Source organism: Lingula anatina, chromosome 7 (assembly GCF_051362555.1).
Source record: "Lingula anatina isolate TDL-2025a chromosome 7, LinAna3.0, whole genome shotgun sequence".
NCBI lineage: Eukaryota > Metazoa > Brachiopoda > Lingulata > Lingulida > Lingulidae > Lingula > Lingula anatina.
Window position 1 is genome coordinate 22452023 of NC_141773.1, and position 17465 is coordinate 22469487.

Consider the following 17465-nt stretch of genomic DNA (forward strand, 5'->3'; position numbering starts at 1 on the left):
TGTCAACATGCACCAACGTGAACCAACATGTACCAACGTGCACTAATATGTGTCAACATGCACCAACGTGAACCAACATGTACCAACGTGCACTAATATGTGTCAACATGTACCAACGTGAACCAACATGTACCAACGTGCACTTATATGTGTCAACATGTACCAACGTGAACCAACATGTACCAACGTGTGTCAACATGTACCAACGTGCACTAACGTGTGTCAACATGTACCAACGTGCACTAACGTGTGTCAACTTGTGCCAACGTAAACCGACATGTACGAACATGCGCCAATATATACCGCCTGCTTGCTTCACGTAGAAGCATGGCGGCCTTACACTTAACCATTGTCATTTGGCACTACTTTTTAGAGGTACCCGTTTTTGCCTTAATTTATTTAATTCACAATATGAAAAATAAATACATGAACTTCATATATCATACTTTTTGTGAAATGCTTTTCTTTAACTACATAGCAAAATATAACAGGAAGAAAATTAGAGAGCATACTAGTTAGTTGATAGACACTATTTTTGTGATTACAGTTTACTTATTACAAATAAATTATTTTACATCATCTGAATGCTATTATGAGTAATAAGAATATGTTATAAATAGTTTAAATGTACAAGATGCACACTCAATATAAATATCTGATCAAAAACAGAAGACTTTTAACCTATTTCCTCCTTCGCCAAAGAAGTTACGCTTTTGGTTCTGTTACTTCGTTAGTAAGTTAGTTAGTTAGTTAGTTAGCTCGTTAGGAACTTTTCAGGTTAGACCAGAAATTCACAAAATAATATATGTTGGTGATGATCCACCAATTAATTAATGGTTTATAACAAGTTAATTATATGTCTTGGCCGAACTCTTCGCTGTCTGAATGCTTTTCTATTTGAACGTTTTTCGGGTGTGAACAAACTTTCTATTTGTAGCCCGAACAAGAAGGCATACTGTCGTTTATATTGAATTTGCACACAATTTTGTATATGTGCGCCATATCACTGAGCAGGGCAAGACTGCCTGCTGAAGACTAATAATTCCTTTCCCAGCAAACACATAACGTTTTTATAACCAAATAACGTTATGGTAACGTTATTAGAAAGTTCTGTGTTTGCTGAGTTTCTTGACGGAAATGAACAAAAATAGTCTACAGGCTAAGCTGTTTATTTGCGAGCTACGATACACATTCAAACCACCCAAAAAAAAGAAAGAAAGAATTTAAAAAGAAACACCAATACAGTCGAGTTCAGCTAAGGCTACAGATATACCTACCTCATCCTTCTGCAATGCTGGCAACTGTATAACTGACTAGCATACAAACGTTTTCACATATACCTTGTGATGCTATAGTCTTACGCTCCTCAGCGCAGCTTTGCCGATTAAATAAATACGCATAAAGGTCAAAAGATGTATGCTTTTTTTAATCCAACTGCGGGTAGCTACGTACTCCTACGACTGTTTAAACGAACGAATCTTAAAGACAAGCGATCATTTAAGGATAAATGAGAATTTAAAACCATATTCTTGACAGTTGAATGAGTTAAGTGGTTGAATTAATGCTACAGGACACTGGTATTTGGCACCTGCAAGCTCATATTAAAACGTCATACAAACTCATGTTCTACTGCGCATTTTAATTTGTAGAGCCCGTATTAATTAACGGTCAGCTCTGCATGTAATTTCTGCTGGGTTTTGTATTTTAATACGGACAATGACATATTTACAGACCTGAATATCTTATTCCAAAATTTGTCAGGCAAACGCAAAGTAAACAGATTAGGATTGTTAGATGATTTTCCCAGGTCTCCGTAAACTATTTATCGGAAAATATGTATGCGATGCGGGGTAAATATATAAACAGACCGCCATCACTGAAACCATTCGGCTCTTACTGCGACCGCATACCGTGCCCAATTATTCTACTGTCAACCTTACTTATGGTCAGTTTCCACAAAATAACTCCAGTCCGGTAGCTGGTCTTTAATTTAACCGGAACATATTGGTCTTCTTCACTTTACCATTTATCCGTATTATTTTGCTGAAGTGAAGCAGCCATCTATCTCTATCATTTCTCACTTGTGTAAAAAGCAAGCGCAAAATCTTATGACCATGAAGACTTATACTGACTGATTTTTGGTCAAAGAAGGATATTAGCTGACACTTTGATGTTAGGTTTTTAAAATTTGTTAAGCAGGTTCCTTTGTTGTCAGCTTTATAGGGAAGACACATGCTTTGAACGTTTATACGGAACGATGATTGCAAAACTAACAGAACCAATTAACAACTAACAGAGAGATAATCCCTTATCGTGGTTCACGTTTTTCTCTAGGTTAGAACTTCTCGCATAAATATTACCAAATAACTGTTGCATAATTCCGAACCACTGATATGTATTTTAATAGTCCCATGACATTAACAGTTCCGTTCGGAGCCAACCGCAGCATACTTAGACACAGAGTATACCGTTAAGTTGACAAGGCAGACGACAAGACCCCGTAGATTGATTAAATAAGACAGTAATTTGCGGCGATAACGTCCTCTTGCATTGATTACCGATCTGCGAGCAACAACCAATTGCCTTAATTAGTTTTGACACCCTTGCTGCGGATTGTGCTTTAATTACATCAATTAGCTACCACATATAGCGCCAAGCCTGCGGTGGGAACGTTTGTGAAGAGACAGTTAATGTGATTGTTGCGTTAAAGTGATATATGCCAATCCATTACGTGAACGCTGAACGGAAAGTTAACCGGTGGAGACTTCTGTTGAGGAGCGCTTGATGTTGTTTCATGAAACAGCAACGGTTTTTCATGCGTTTTGTTTCGTATCGTTCAGCGAGGAAGAATAACTGGAATGGCGTTATAAGTTAGCTATATTATCAATTAAGCTTTAAACTAGTAATAAAGAAGCCTATTTGCCCTGTCATCGCAAATAGTTAAGATGGGTCCAATACCACATATACACATTTGACAAAATTACTCAATTAATCACATAACGAGTGCTCTAATATATAGGTACATCAAATTCCCATTTAGGGACCCCACAAGAATAATGCAGAAGGGCTAACGAGTATGATAACTACATTGTAGTATGCTGGCTTCCCTGGGGACAACGGGTTTGATAAATTTGGAACAAACCAAAATGTACTTTGTAAAAGTCCTTCAGCGCGTGTCTGCCATTATTCATTTGGGCCTGGAATAGGCAGATAGAGGTCCACAGACCGAATACACCACGCGTGAATACACAACGTATGTTGGTTAAAAATGGAGAATTCTCATGGGTCCCCCAGTCATCTATCATACTACCACATCAGAGATGTCTACAACCCACCCGAGCCGACCACAATTTCCATCAATTTGATGTTGTATACAATGCAAATAGGCAATTTGCTTATTGTAAGTGCGGATTGGGGGGCGCAAGAGCTGCTAAAATAAATCAATCAAAACTATAAAGAAAACCATTCTGTTATTTACAATGCCGTGTCATAATCATATAAGCATATCGTGGAGCAGTCTGTGGCTATAAATGTTTATACCCGTTAGAAGGACCAAAAACAAACTGAACTACACTGAATAAGAAGAAGTTATATTTGACTATAAAATAAGTAAAAAGCAATCCCCACTTCATTTATATTGGATTTTGGTCCAAACAAATTGAATCATTGTTGTAGAAAGGCATTTCGATTAAAACAACTTTGATCTATGAGAAACAGCCAATTGGGTAACTTTTGCTAAAAAATTAAAGCCAAACTTGCTTGGCGCACAGGCAGTTTCGACTACATCATACGAACTTGTTCGCATCCCTAGATGGCACCACTGCACACCAAGCAAATTCTCATGGTTTATAATGGACCATAATTACATTACTTTAGTTTCAGTTAAAATCTATATTCAGCGTACCTTAACAACGGCTACTTAACAATACACACCGTAGCAAATTGGACTAGAATACAGTTAAACTTAAACTAATGGCAGGCAGACAGAGACGATGCTGATGAAAATGCGATTAGATTTGAACATCAAACACACAATCGATACGATTTTATGGAGCACCATATTATACGCGTTTTGCAAAATACTTACATCTATTGCCTATGTTTCCAGCGATATAATAATAATAACATGAATTTTTGAAAGTAAAATAATCATGTGACACCCTCTTTTTTAACTTCTTTCATATGCCACGAAACTTCACAAATTTTGAAAGTAGCGTCACCCAAAAAATAGGATGTGTTAGAGGTGACAGTGAAAAGAAAAACAAAAGAAAAACAATCTATGTCTATGTAAAACATTATGTAACACAAAGGGCAGGCAAGCGTATCTAGATGAGATGAAATCCTGCACTCAACTCTTCATAAACCGTCAGCCCTAATAAACATTTCTGTACTTTGCAAATTTGAGAATCGATGGGTAAGTGGACGAACGCTAATCCCTTCCTAACAACACCGTGCAAGACAATTGATTTTTCCCTTTCTTTACCAAAGACGATAATCTTTCTGAATCGCCAGTTGGTACTCTGTGACTTTGTGGCTGCTACCATCAAAGTAATGCTTGAAATTACCAAACACTTTACCTGTTCTATCAATATATGGACTAAATGATTTTTTTCTACAATATTGATCAGTCATATATGTCAAAAACATTTTATAAGACTAATGTCAACTGAAAACGTGAAAACGTTATTGTCTGAGATGAGTTGAAGGACTTAGAGCCCTAACCTTCGATTATGTATTGTAGTTTTGGAGTTTTGAGGAGTTTGTTGCAAGGAAGTTCGCTTCTTCATAGATGTGTCCTTTAGATTTCAAAAAGTGCCTCATCCAATATAGATAGATTGATTGAGTCACGTATATATATATATACCAGTGTACTAGTTGTAAACATTTACTTACATAAATATATGATTTGATCATCAATTTACGTGGAATTACATATAAGGCTAATGCCTAACTCTGAAATAAAAAGAATCCAGATATTTAGAAGCCTGGACTGAACAATCGCTTCATTGACAATACACATGCTGCAACCCTTCTTCATTGAGTATTAATGAATTCCTATAAAAAAGACACTGCGCTGAAAGAAGATTATGCTTAAGGACAGGTAGCTGCTGCTGCTGAAGCATTCATCCAGTCAACGTGTATTTGTAAACCAGCATTTATATCAACACTATATTACACACCTGTCGGCAACAAACAATGGCAAATGTACACAAGTGCTTTGTACACAGAAACTAATACAGAAGCCAATTAAGAAACACCACCCGCACGCCGTACACGTACACCTTCGGGCCATACTTAATTCACTGCCTTTCAGTTTTGTACTTATATAACGTTACGGAGCGTTATCGAGTGACTTGCATCTTCCACGTTTTCTTTACCAATGGTGAATAATTTATCGTGCATATCGTAACAGTCCGAAGGTAAGCAAGCAGGACATGTTTGCTTACCTGAATACGTGGACTGCAGCCAATATGCATGTCGCAAATATCGATACGGATTGTATGTTATTGTATTATTCACGAAACTGAGATTTCCTTCACTGGTGACAAACGGGTAGATTTGGTATTAGATACAGAAAAAAAACATAGCAGTCAGATATCTTGATATTGTTGCGGCCTAAATGAGTTTCTGGCATTATTGTACGTTTCTTGAAGTTAGTACTTTGACAACCTTTACGCGAACAACCCCGTTTAAGGCTGTCGTTTTTCAAAGAACGAAAGAACGTACGCCTACATCAACGTTGAGCCCATTTGCACACTCAACCACGCAAAATTAGAAGACATATTTACAACAATGATAACAGAAAGATACAAACCATGCACACTCCAAAATCTATTATCCAACAGCCAGGGGACAGAACCTTTGAGAAGCACTAAAGGATATACATTACAAAAGCTTCGCACTCTTGACTGCGTTTTGTAATTTTGCCTCAACCAAACTAGCGTTCTTTTTCCACCACATAATGGAATGACATTATACTTACAGGTCGTTAAGGCAGCCTGTGCAGGAAATTGGTGTTCTATACATTCTTCAGTAGCGTGTAAAACTGATCCTCGACATTTTCTTCAAGGATGTACGTGTAAATGTACACCCTGAATTGGTGACGTCAGTCTTGCCACTTGTGCATGAAGCACGGTTCAAGAAACTCGATTTGCAACACGCAAAGACCCAAGAAGGATGAGAGCATCGCCACTTTCACATGCATCTTGTTTCCAGATTCACATTATTTTCTTATATCATTCAGCGATCATTGACTTTTTCTGTAGAATCGCAGCGACGGGTTATCCAATTGACGTGTCTGAATACATACATGGATTGACATCTTCAAGGTATATCTATCTAACAACACTAATAACAAGCATGGGGTCCCTTACTGGAACACACATGCAACAACCTAAGACGTCTAGACGTCTAGCCACCTCGTACTGTTCGCGCACATACCCCGTGCGGTGCCAAAACGGTGGCCTGCCCCTATGAGCTTCATAACAATATATATATGCACCTACCTGTTAAATACTAGCAAAGCATTACTTCTATTTTCCATGTGCCTCTACTACAGCAGACCTCGGAAGTTTATCTGTGCGCCTAGCTATAACAGTCCCCAAGCTCCTATAGTGTGCCGCACTGGTTAGTCTCCCATTACTGCAGGAGATATGTAAGACTATCTCTTATTGGTTACATTTCCCCCCCCCCTCCCCCAACAAGAAATGCGAAACATGTTTTGTAATTTACACTTTATCCCAAACATGAGCTCTCTTATGAAATTATCTATCTATCTATCTATCTATCTATTCACGGGTATCTATCTATCTATGGATATCTTTCTATCTGTCTATCCATCAACCTGTCTTTCTGTCTGTCTGACTTTCACCTCTCTATCTCTGTGTTCGTAAGCTTCTTTCGATCTTTGAGTCCTCTCATTTTTCATTTACAATCTGAATGAATTAAAATATTCATCACACGTCTGTGTTAGTTGACATATATTTCATACCCGGCGACCTACCTAGCCATTCCAGTTTGTTATAACACACTGCAGGCTTGTACATCAGGTTTTGTGAGCCAGTGATGGTTGGGACCAACTAGATATAGGGCCTATATTATGTCACAATCTAAGTCATGTTCTGTATTTGACGTCCAGTGCTTGCTGCAATGTTTCCGCACACGTGGCAAAACGTGTGCATGCGTATCCGTAGGTTGACTTGACCTAACAGAGTCTCTTCAAAACTGACAACATTCCTTTCCTTTTTCTCCGCCTTATGAACGGAAGACGCACTGTTGATAGCAACGTGCACGTACCTTCAACAGTAACTCCTACCGCGTGCCTTAATTAACGGTTCTAAATCCGATGTGACTCTGCAGCAGTCTCAGTCGAAGTCACAGTATTTACAGTGAGGAGGAATCCATTACGTCATACCAAGCTTAATTGTCAGGTCGCTCTCCACGTAGTGCTATTGCCGACATCGCGGACACAGGCCACCGCATTACCGCAAAACAGCGAGGTTATACAGTTTCTATAGTTTATATCTGCTTATGCTGCTTGCATTTTTGAGCAACGGCAGGTCTGTCTATAATCAGTATATGTGAACAATGAATCTGTCTGCAAATGTAATGCTTTTCGTAATGACTTAGGGCTCATTTACAATGAAACTATGGTACTACGTAGTTCGATCCAAAGTTGGGGGACACTCACTGAAATCAGTATTACAAATTAACACGCCTTTTCTGGTTCCAATGTACTCGTATATTCACCAGCTTTTCTGTTTTCGTGTTAATCTGTTAAACTGATTGCATTCAGCGAGAGTCCCTGTGGAGTTGGATAGATGTACGTAGAACGATTATTTCGTTGGGAATGAGCCCTAAAATAGAAGTAAAGTGGGTGTTGCATAAATATGTGAGATGTGGAAAACCTTGTATACCAGTACTTGTTGCAATATTCAAGCTGCTGGCATTTTTAGCACAATGTGCATCACGTCTGGCAAACATGGCTTCCTTGCTCTTAACACATGCTTATACAGCATTCAGTGAAAGGCAATCGCATCTTTTTGCTGTCCAATAAAGCCGTTATTATCTCCATTATAAGTTATTGTATATTCATAATCATAATATTCATCTGCGTCAGTTTAAAATCTGGCACTTTTTATATCAACTCCTGCGTATTATTTAATCTGTTGAAGCAACAACGGAGCTTCTGTGAGAATTGGAACATTTGTGCCACATAAAAAAAGGAAATCTGGATGATTCCACCCTTCCACATCACCATACAGACACCACCGCCACCGTACAGAGAGAGACAGACAGAGTCCTAGAATAATTGGTATTTATGTAATATATTGTTTAATGTTGTGCGCACTACTTAATGCCGTAGCTCTGCAGATGGTGCCTCCGCCGGTTTTCTATTGCGCATGTTCGCGCAGTAATTGCTGCCAAGCTTGTATTTCAGAGCGGTTCAGTGTCGCGCAGCAAACATAAAAAAAAACACTGCCTGGTGATATGATAATGCATCAGGGTTATCGCTGAAAACACTGCCATGTTTTCAATGTTCATCTGAGATACACCTGAAGTGTATAAATCATCGTCGAGACTTAAGCTTATATGAAGCCGGTTTTTCTGAAGAATTTTCACGATAAAGCCGGCCCTAGGAGTGCCATTGCCAAAGGTCCTATGTCCTGCAGAGTCACTGTGGCTTTGCTCTCCGACCTGTGGCTAATATCCTACTGTCGGTTGACTTAGAGACCCCAATTCCTATAAACACAATCAGACAATGTAGATCGATCCAACGCTGCGGGGACTCTCGCTGAGTGCAATCCGCTTAACTGAATGACACGCTTCCTCTTGTGTTCTCGAATAATCACCAACTTTTCTGTTTATTACACAACGCCAGAAGATGGCGTGTCATTCAGTTGGATCGATCTACAAAGACCGATGGTGTCTATTGTAATGGTGCCTTATTTAATCTACAAGAAACTAAAAAGCTCTTTTTGAGCACAATACATGTTTGGCGTTAAATAATCTTAAACAGAGTGAATGGTTGAATACACACATACGAAGGGTTCCATCAGAGAGAGCAACACTCTGTCAACACATTTGTCGCAACTACTAGTAACTATCCGTTACAGATAACAAACTTATAAGCAGTTAAACACATTTGTTTTTAGTGAACATTCCAGACAGGCATTGGTGTCTTTTCAATTCCGAGCCACCCTTCACCGTCCGCAGAGATTCATCGATCCCATTTGATTAGTGCAGTTAACCACCATTAGATAATTGACCGCAGGCCTCCTTAATGAAACGACCGACATTATACCGCGGTTCGATAATCCCTATAAGTAGTTGGTAGTCAATCAGCGCTTGGCTTATCCAGTAAGAGTGATCGACCGAACACACGAACGATGCTCAAGAAACGTTTCTTTGAAAATAAGTTTGGTTCTCAATGCTTACGTACGAAACCGGGTTGTTTCGACCAAGTAAAGCAAACGGTTCATCAGATATAGCATCACGCTTACCACCACCTATGATCTATCATTTATATTAACCATAAGTTTATTAGTTACAGAGGGTTGATTTAGCATCTAACATGTGTGTATGTGGCAACTGTATAGGAACAAGCGCCTTGGCATTATAAATAAGAGTAAGGACTAAATACCATAGTCAAACCAAAGTTCCTAAATATTCAAGACTATCCATATGTGCATTAAGGGCCCATGGATTTATCATCACCGCGCCCTGCACCCGTCCTTTTCTGCCCCCCCCTTGAACGCCTAAAACCGATAATAGATTAATTCAAACGTGATATAAATTAATCGATTGTGAATTTTCAACTTACAATGACATACCTAGGTATCGCAAGGTTGTCGTCACTCCCTGCACACTCTTCAAGATGGAATAGGCCGAATGTAACATCAGATTGTAACATACATCAGCTAAATATCCTCGGGTTATTATTGATTATATAGCGATGTTGCATAACGCGTGGGTGTGCGGGGAACGTCCGTGTTTCAGACAGCTTGACCTCCAAATATCTTGACTGATGGTTAGAATCCGGGAAGTACGACTAGAGTTCTCAATGGTTTTCAGCTAGCGATAACTCACAAAACAGTCATTCTTTAACAAAAAGCTTCCAAGTCATGTAATACTACTTTGCCCGAAAAGACAAAGCGTATTCACATTTTATCTGTTAATAACGAATAGAGGGACCCTGTTAAAGCAGCCAAGTCCTCCCTGTAAGTCCAAACAAGATATGTTCTGCCTTCTACGTCTACACGAAGCCTGCCTGCTTATGTCGAAAAGTAAGAGCGGCGCAACGATGCATATGATTGTGGATCCATCAGAAATTCTGTTAATGGCTCCTTCAAATGAACACGCCGCCGCCCGAGAAGAAAGAAAACAACTTACGTAACCATCTGTCAAACTTCCCACTAATTTCGAGATCTCTGGACTACTCATTTGAGTTGAAGTTTACCAAGCATGACGTAGCAACAAGGCATACCAACACAGCAGTGGTAACACCCTGAATCAAAGCTAAACAATCACAAAAACTTTATTGCAGGCAATAACCCTGAGGGTCGGATTGGGTCGCCTCACTGGTTTTCGTTATCTCACCAGTCAATAAGAATACAACTGGGAAAATCGACTACATATTAACACTGAGATAGTTTTTAGATGAATTAACACAATGTAAAAGGTGTCATCTTTTAAATTGCTTTAACCGGCTAAAAGCATTTTCTTATGACAGGATGTTTCGTTGTGACCATGCCGAGTATATTTGTAGGACGCCTTTTACCATAATGTCTAGCCTATAAAATGATGCGACAAAATTGATAAACATTTACTTTGACACAAACTTATTTCAGTGGATATTGTTTGTGTCTGGGTGGGGGCTTTTTGTCTATCGTAAAGTAACATTTACAGATATTGGCGTGTCAAATTCAATTTGGATTTACATACCGTCGACCAAGAAAATATATTGATCTAATTTATGCTTCAAATGTTGTGGAATTAAAGAACGATATAATTGAAACAGACGGCATTTTCACTTATTTGAAAGTAACTTTAAAGTGTTGTATTCTTTTTTTTTTTTACATTCTTCAGCATTGGGAATAGTTGCATTGCAAGCGTGTGGTTTCAGCGTGTCTTAAAGTCAACGAGCAAATTCACCTCAAAAACCCCGCGTTACTGGGTTGCAAACATTTCGAACCCATTTGTCTTAAGGAGCATGGGTGTAGACAGTCTCTAACCTCACTATCACATTTCAGAAAACAGACCATTTTTATTATATCACATTATATGTACCACAAACCAGTTATACATTGGATTTTCACTACATTTCTAAGTTCTTATTAAACATAGCGAAAACATTCCGCCCTGACAAGGATTTATGATACAGTTAATTTCATAAAGTTGAACCAGGTAATAGAAAATAAAGAAATCGCCCTGCATGACTCGATTCGACAGCTAAGGAAAAACTAATTCTGGTCCGATTGACCTGGGACAAGATATAGTATTATCCTGCTAATAGTATAGTTACATTTCTTGGACCGTCAGATCATTTTAACGGCAAAGCATGGCTGCTATTTCATTAGGTACACCGCAATAAGGAACTTTCTAATTGAGCTTTCGACCAAGTTATTAATTAATTCATTGGACTGCCAGGACGATAAAATCCGTGATAATAAATGAGAGTTTAATATAGCATTGCCGCAATTCTTTTGACGTAAGTGTGAATTGGTATGCCCGACTCTTCCATTAACTATGTCAGGTAATAAAATGGCATTTAATCTGGAGACGCCAAGATTTATTACAGGTAGCAAAAGATAACGCATGCAAGGTTCTGGAAATTGAGGATATGTGAGGTCGTCAATCTGTAGAGAATATATGGCGGATTATTAGTTGATGTCGGACGTGCGGTAATATTGCCATGAAAAATGTAACGTGGGTTTTAAACCTTCCCATCTCTCTCCGGATAGGATTTTGAAATTTATGTCAATACGTGGCTAAATCTCTCAATTCCAGATGGAATGCACCAAAAGATAACCAAGCCTGACTTTCAAAGCCTCACCTAAGTCCTTGTCCCCAGATATTCTTGCAGAATCTCGGCGACAGATTTGTCGGCTTGCCACTCTCCCCTGGGACGACTAGGGCAGTGAATACGCTTTTAACAAAAAAGGCAACCTTGAAAAGATGGCTTTAGGTTAAACTCCTATTAATCAAAAAAATCTGGATTTCATAAGATAAAAGCGTTTTGTTCCTCTTCATTAATTTAACGTTCACTTCCGCACGCAAGGCGTTCAGGTTTATAAAATGAAAGGGCAATGTCGAAGAAAATAAGTCACAGAGATCTTCGCACCCTTCCCAGCAGTAAGCCGCTGTTGTGGGAATTTCCCCATTTGGAATTGTGGCCCAAAGAAAGGGAATTCAATAGTAATTATCCCAAAGTTGACTGGGTTATTTAGGAAGCCTTCATTAAGCAGCCAGCAGGTTCAACGGGTAAAATTAAACGTCGTTTGAGGGCATATGTAGCGCGCATGCATTTCTAAGGGTCGAACTGGGGTTCTATGTCATAATTCATAACTATACCCTGGCGTAGTTGGCGGGGATTATTCCGAAACGCAATGTAGGTAATTAAGGAACAACATTTTCCCATTTACCCCCATGCATTAACATCGTTTTGACAGTGTTGGGGTACGAATTGGAGAGGAACCATAGGAGCGCTTCTGCATCCAATCTTTCTTGCAATTCTGACTTATTTTTCATTTGGCTTGGCACATAAACCAGAGGTACAATATTAACTACCAGATTTGGTCTGAATTACTTTGAACCAATAATCAGGAAATTCTAGGAAAAAAACGTACACCAAAAATACAGCTGTGCATGTACCATGACGGAGATGTACGTCAGAGTTTCTGAATTGCACAAAGAAACAAACACTATTATATTCATACCAGACCTCGGAATTTTTGGTTGAAACAGATAACAACTTACCGCCCGACTATCACTCTTTCAATAATTTAGAAATTCGTTCATACAGTACAAACATGTTTGTCTAAAGAAAATCACAATCATAAGTTTTGGCCAGGTCAAATGCTTTATTCCCTTTCCAAACGCCGGATTACCAAAGATCTTTATGTCGATAGCTGATCTTGAATTTAAGACCAAATGTTTGAGTCCACTATATCGACGAGGGCACGTGCAAATGACACATAGAAAAGAAACGGCTAATGATGCAGGCCAAATGTTTTGGGTGGATTAATACTGTGTCATCCTTAAAAAACTAGACAAGACTGTTAGGTCTTGAAGATTGACTATTTTCTAGTGTTATCATAAGAAACGAGCAGCTATTTAGCATTTTGCCGAGAAGAACATCTGTTGCGCACTTCTGAGGTTTTCACAGGAAACAGAATCCCTTCATTTAGACCATGGGCCAGTTTTTTTTTAAGACGAAACACGACAGACAAAGTCAAAGAAAGGTCATTTTCATGCAAGGACGCAGCATGGGCTGAAAACACTATCTTATTTGCATAACCAGCAAACAGAATACGTATCATATAAAAATCGCTAACTTAATTCTGTGCTTACGTCACGGCGGTTGTAATATGAAGCATGTCTTCATCGAGTTATAAAGTGTGGAAAAGCTCCTGGACTAACCAAAACTACCCTCTCATATCTGGAGCTTCTCAAAAGTATGCGATACAATAATTTAGACTGCATTCCCAGAGCTTTTAGATCGATCTATCCCTGTGGGGAATCTCACTAGATTACTGTCAGCTTAGCCGGCTTAAATGTATGTCCCGCCTACTAAAAGCTGTAAGGGGGTAATTAACTACCGTGCGCGCTCGGCTGACAGCAATTTAGCGTGAACCTCCTGGGAGTTAGGTCGATCTAGATGGATCGATCTAAATCTATGGGAATGCAGTCTTAGTAATAGACTACTAGCGCACCCTGTGGTCAGAGAGTCACTAAAACATCGTCCGTATTTTTTGGCACCAGTCTAAGTTGACGTATAGTGAGTGAAGTGTAAATGTGCCCACGTGTACATAAGGTTTGGCACAACTATTGCCTCCTTATATATGTAATATGACAAATTATTTAGCCATTACTTACCCCGTTTTACAAATAATACGTGGGAATTAATGTAAATGTACCATTAAAGTGTTGTTCTAGATCCATTTGAGGGTTGTACATTGAGACAATGTTATTACCTTTAATTGGTAGCCCCGGGTTCATCTGAAGGTTATCTGGAAAAAACACTGGGGTATGTTGGGACAGTCACAAGTGTAGCCGAGTGATGTTATTAGCTGGTGGTGAGAAGTTAAATGGGTCGATATTCGAAGTTCGTGTCACTAATGTGGTTGTGTTAAGTCGAGGACTGATGGACAGATACAAGATCAATATCTATACCAGGAGCACGCATACACACAAACAGAGAGAGAGAGAGAGAGAGAGCAAACGGATGATCGAACCGCAATTATAGCATCACCTACAATTCAACTGTGAACATTATGTCATAATTTTTTTCATTAACACAGTTTAGAGTTAAGTGCCTTGGCAACATGGAGATAATTAATGTGCTGATGACTTAAAAGCTTGGGCTTCATCATTTTTTTCATCAAATTAAGTTCTCTCCTTCCACAAGTGTCGGTGAGAACATTATTAACAAGGAGCGGGCATCCTGTTTCCGGGTGATAATAATGACAGGATGATGATAAAATGATGAAATGATGTAATCTCCATGATGTGTTAATTGACAAAGGATGAAGTTGACTTGGAGGTGGGAAAACGGTGTTAATGAAAAGCAAATTACAAAACAAATGCAATAACGTGAATGACTTGCTCAATTAATAAATCTTAGAGAGAAGAATTGTCTATTCTAAAAATAGAGAGGAACCGTGCATTTAAGTGGAACCCATGTTTATCTCTCAATATTAACACCGTCTGTTTGGTCCTTTAAGAGAAATAAGAAAAGACAGGATATGGTGTGAAGCACCGGTGGGCTGAGTAAAGCATTGCAACTTGTGATCTCTTCACATGGTACTTAATTAAAGGGTAATGACAAACTGGCCCTTCACTGCGCTTGAGGAGCGTGCCTCTATTACGAAAGATCGCATATAATTGCCTAAGGGTAGGAACCAATATAACATAATCGGGGTATAGCCCGAAGCCAAACAGAAAAAGCCTGGCAGCAATTTAAGAAAAAAGTAATCTGACGTTGAGTTATGATCTATTTATAAAATACCTGCCCATCCAACAATCTATCCAACCGTCTGGTTAACCATTCATATTTTATCTATCTTTTTATCTTTTTGTCCACCTGTCTTAATGCCTGTCTACGTTCATCTAAAATTCTGTATTGCCCATACAGCGTTGAAGAAACCCAATATGTTTACTTCTGTTGACCCACAGTAGCGTCACAGGGCAAAGAGCTGTTTAATAATTTGAAACTTCCCCATGCAACTTTGCACAAATACACAAAATCATCCTAATCCACACGTATTAAATATTGACTTTGTTCTACAATTACTAGTAAGCACGCATCACCAATATCACGAACTTAGCAACTTGCAGCCTTTCGACCTCTGTCTATTTATTGCCGCAGAATAATTGTAAGAACACTAATAACGGTGGGAAATGTTTCCTTCAATCGCTAGTAAAACCATACTTTGTTATGTAAAATTGCTTCATATTGACTTAAACTGCTAGACTTAATACCAAAGTTAAGGATTAGATTTAATTTAATCATCATCTTCATATTGGAAGCACGAAAATCCATGAGATTATAATGCATAAGATGTTTTTAAACAATTATTTCGTAAGAAAGATGTAATGATTAATTAAGAGAATAGCTTAATTTTTAATATGCAGCAGTCAGTACGAGAGAGAAAGAACAAGCAATGTCGAAGGCACTCACACGTACAATGTAGGGGCTGAAGCAGGAGTAAAGTCCCCGGTCTGGTAGTGAAAGACACTGTTCGTGTGCTAGCGTTTGCTAGAGCTGAACTAACTTTTTTTTTGCATTTAAGGACAGCAAACATGTAGAGAAGTTGATTCAATGTCTGCCCTGAGATATTTCCAAAACCAATGAACAACCACGGGGGTAGATATCTACCATCTACCGTTTGTTTCCTCCACAAACTTTATCCAAAAGTATCGTAAGCTATATCTTTATATATGCCGTAATGTAGAACGAAGGGATTTAAACATCGGCGGAGGCTTAATTTTACAATAACTTAGTATTACATTATATTTGTGAATACCGCTTCAGTGTTTGGAATAAAATCGCCAACGATAAATCCAAATACCACAAAAAGATCACCAATTGAAAATTTGAGTTGCAACTCACGGAAGAGGTAATGAAAATCATTTACAACTGGGCGACGCGCAAAGAACCTTTATCTTTCATTACAATGTTTCAGTCTCTTCCAACTTTAAAAATTAAATTTAAATAGTTTTATTGTGTTTGCAAATCTTTTACAATTTGCTATAAAATGATGTGTAATATTTCCCATTAATTTTAAATTTCAAGAAATGTATTCACGCATTCATTGCAAAAATTTAACCGAGCGTAAAAAGTATATTATTATTATTATTATTATTATTATTATTATGTTCTTGTTGTTGTTGTTGTTGTTGTTGGTGATGATGATGTTGTTGTTGTTGTTGTTGTTGTAAGGCTGATGGTTAAGTAACTAAATTGTGATGTTATGAGTGTGACAATAAAAATAAAGTACGAGTAAATGGTAAGAAATACCGAGTTCTTGTAATAAGAAACCGTCAATTCAGTAGTCAGCATATGAATTGACGGTGAAATTTTCGTATCACTGGCAACAAACTATCAGTTCAGATATTTTACACCAGTATAAACTTGCTGTTGAAGACGGGTTTCACCTTCTTCCCAAAATGCCAGTTAAAACCTAAGTCGAGATGAATGTTCACTATGCCCGTGTAATCATTATAAAAAGGACAGGGGATTCTCTATATCCGGTATTGTGGACCTTTTCACAGCAAAATCTACGTGTGCTCGTAAAATATACATTAAATGTTGATTGAAAGCAGAAGTTTTCCCATTCGAAAAAGAGGGAAAACAGTGTTTCTTTAGACCCCCACCCCCCTCCTTCTTTTTATTAGACGCCTGATCGCTACGTATTACCACTGGTGTGCTTTTTTTCCCCATCAAATCACTCAGCGTTACAAATCAAGTTACCTCACAAGTATACTTTTATTAGGTAATATCAATGTAATCCATCAGACTGCACAAAATGATGTGGGATCAAGGATATCCCGCTTGTTATGTCATTAAGCTCATTGTTACACGTAATCTCGACCTCAGCGTCTGTCGCAAATCTGAATGATTCGATTAAAATGGCGTAAAGTGCGTTAATGGACCCCGATTTTATTAAATTTACTCCATCGTTACTCTGCTGCGCGTGTGTTGGAATCTGGTTAATTATATAAGCGGCCGCGTAGATCGGTAT

At 38.5% G+C, this 17465-nt stretch overlaps 1 protein-coding gene across 5 annotated transcripts in view; it reads right to left on the minus strand.

Annotated features, from left to right (window-relative positions):
* Positions 1–17465, minus strand: part of LOC106156573 (uncharacterized) — an 80423-nt gene that overhangs the window by 53373 nt on the left and 9585 nt on the right. Inside the window, exon 1 of one of the 5 annotated variants that reach the window (XM_087017672.1) lies at positions 9834–10289. The exons of 2 other annotated variants lie outside the window; for them this stretch is intronic. The gene's annotated coding sequence lies outside the window, so the exon portion shown is untranslated. Of the gene's footprint in view, positions 1–1277; positions 1297–7003; positions 7340–9833; positions 10290–17465 lie in introns of those variants that run through there. 2 more of the 5 variants (XM_087017673.1, XM_087017675.1) reach the window with 2 other exon arrangements.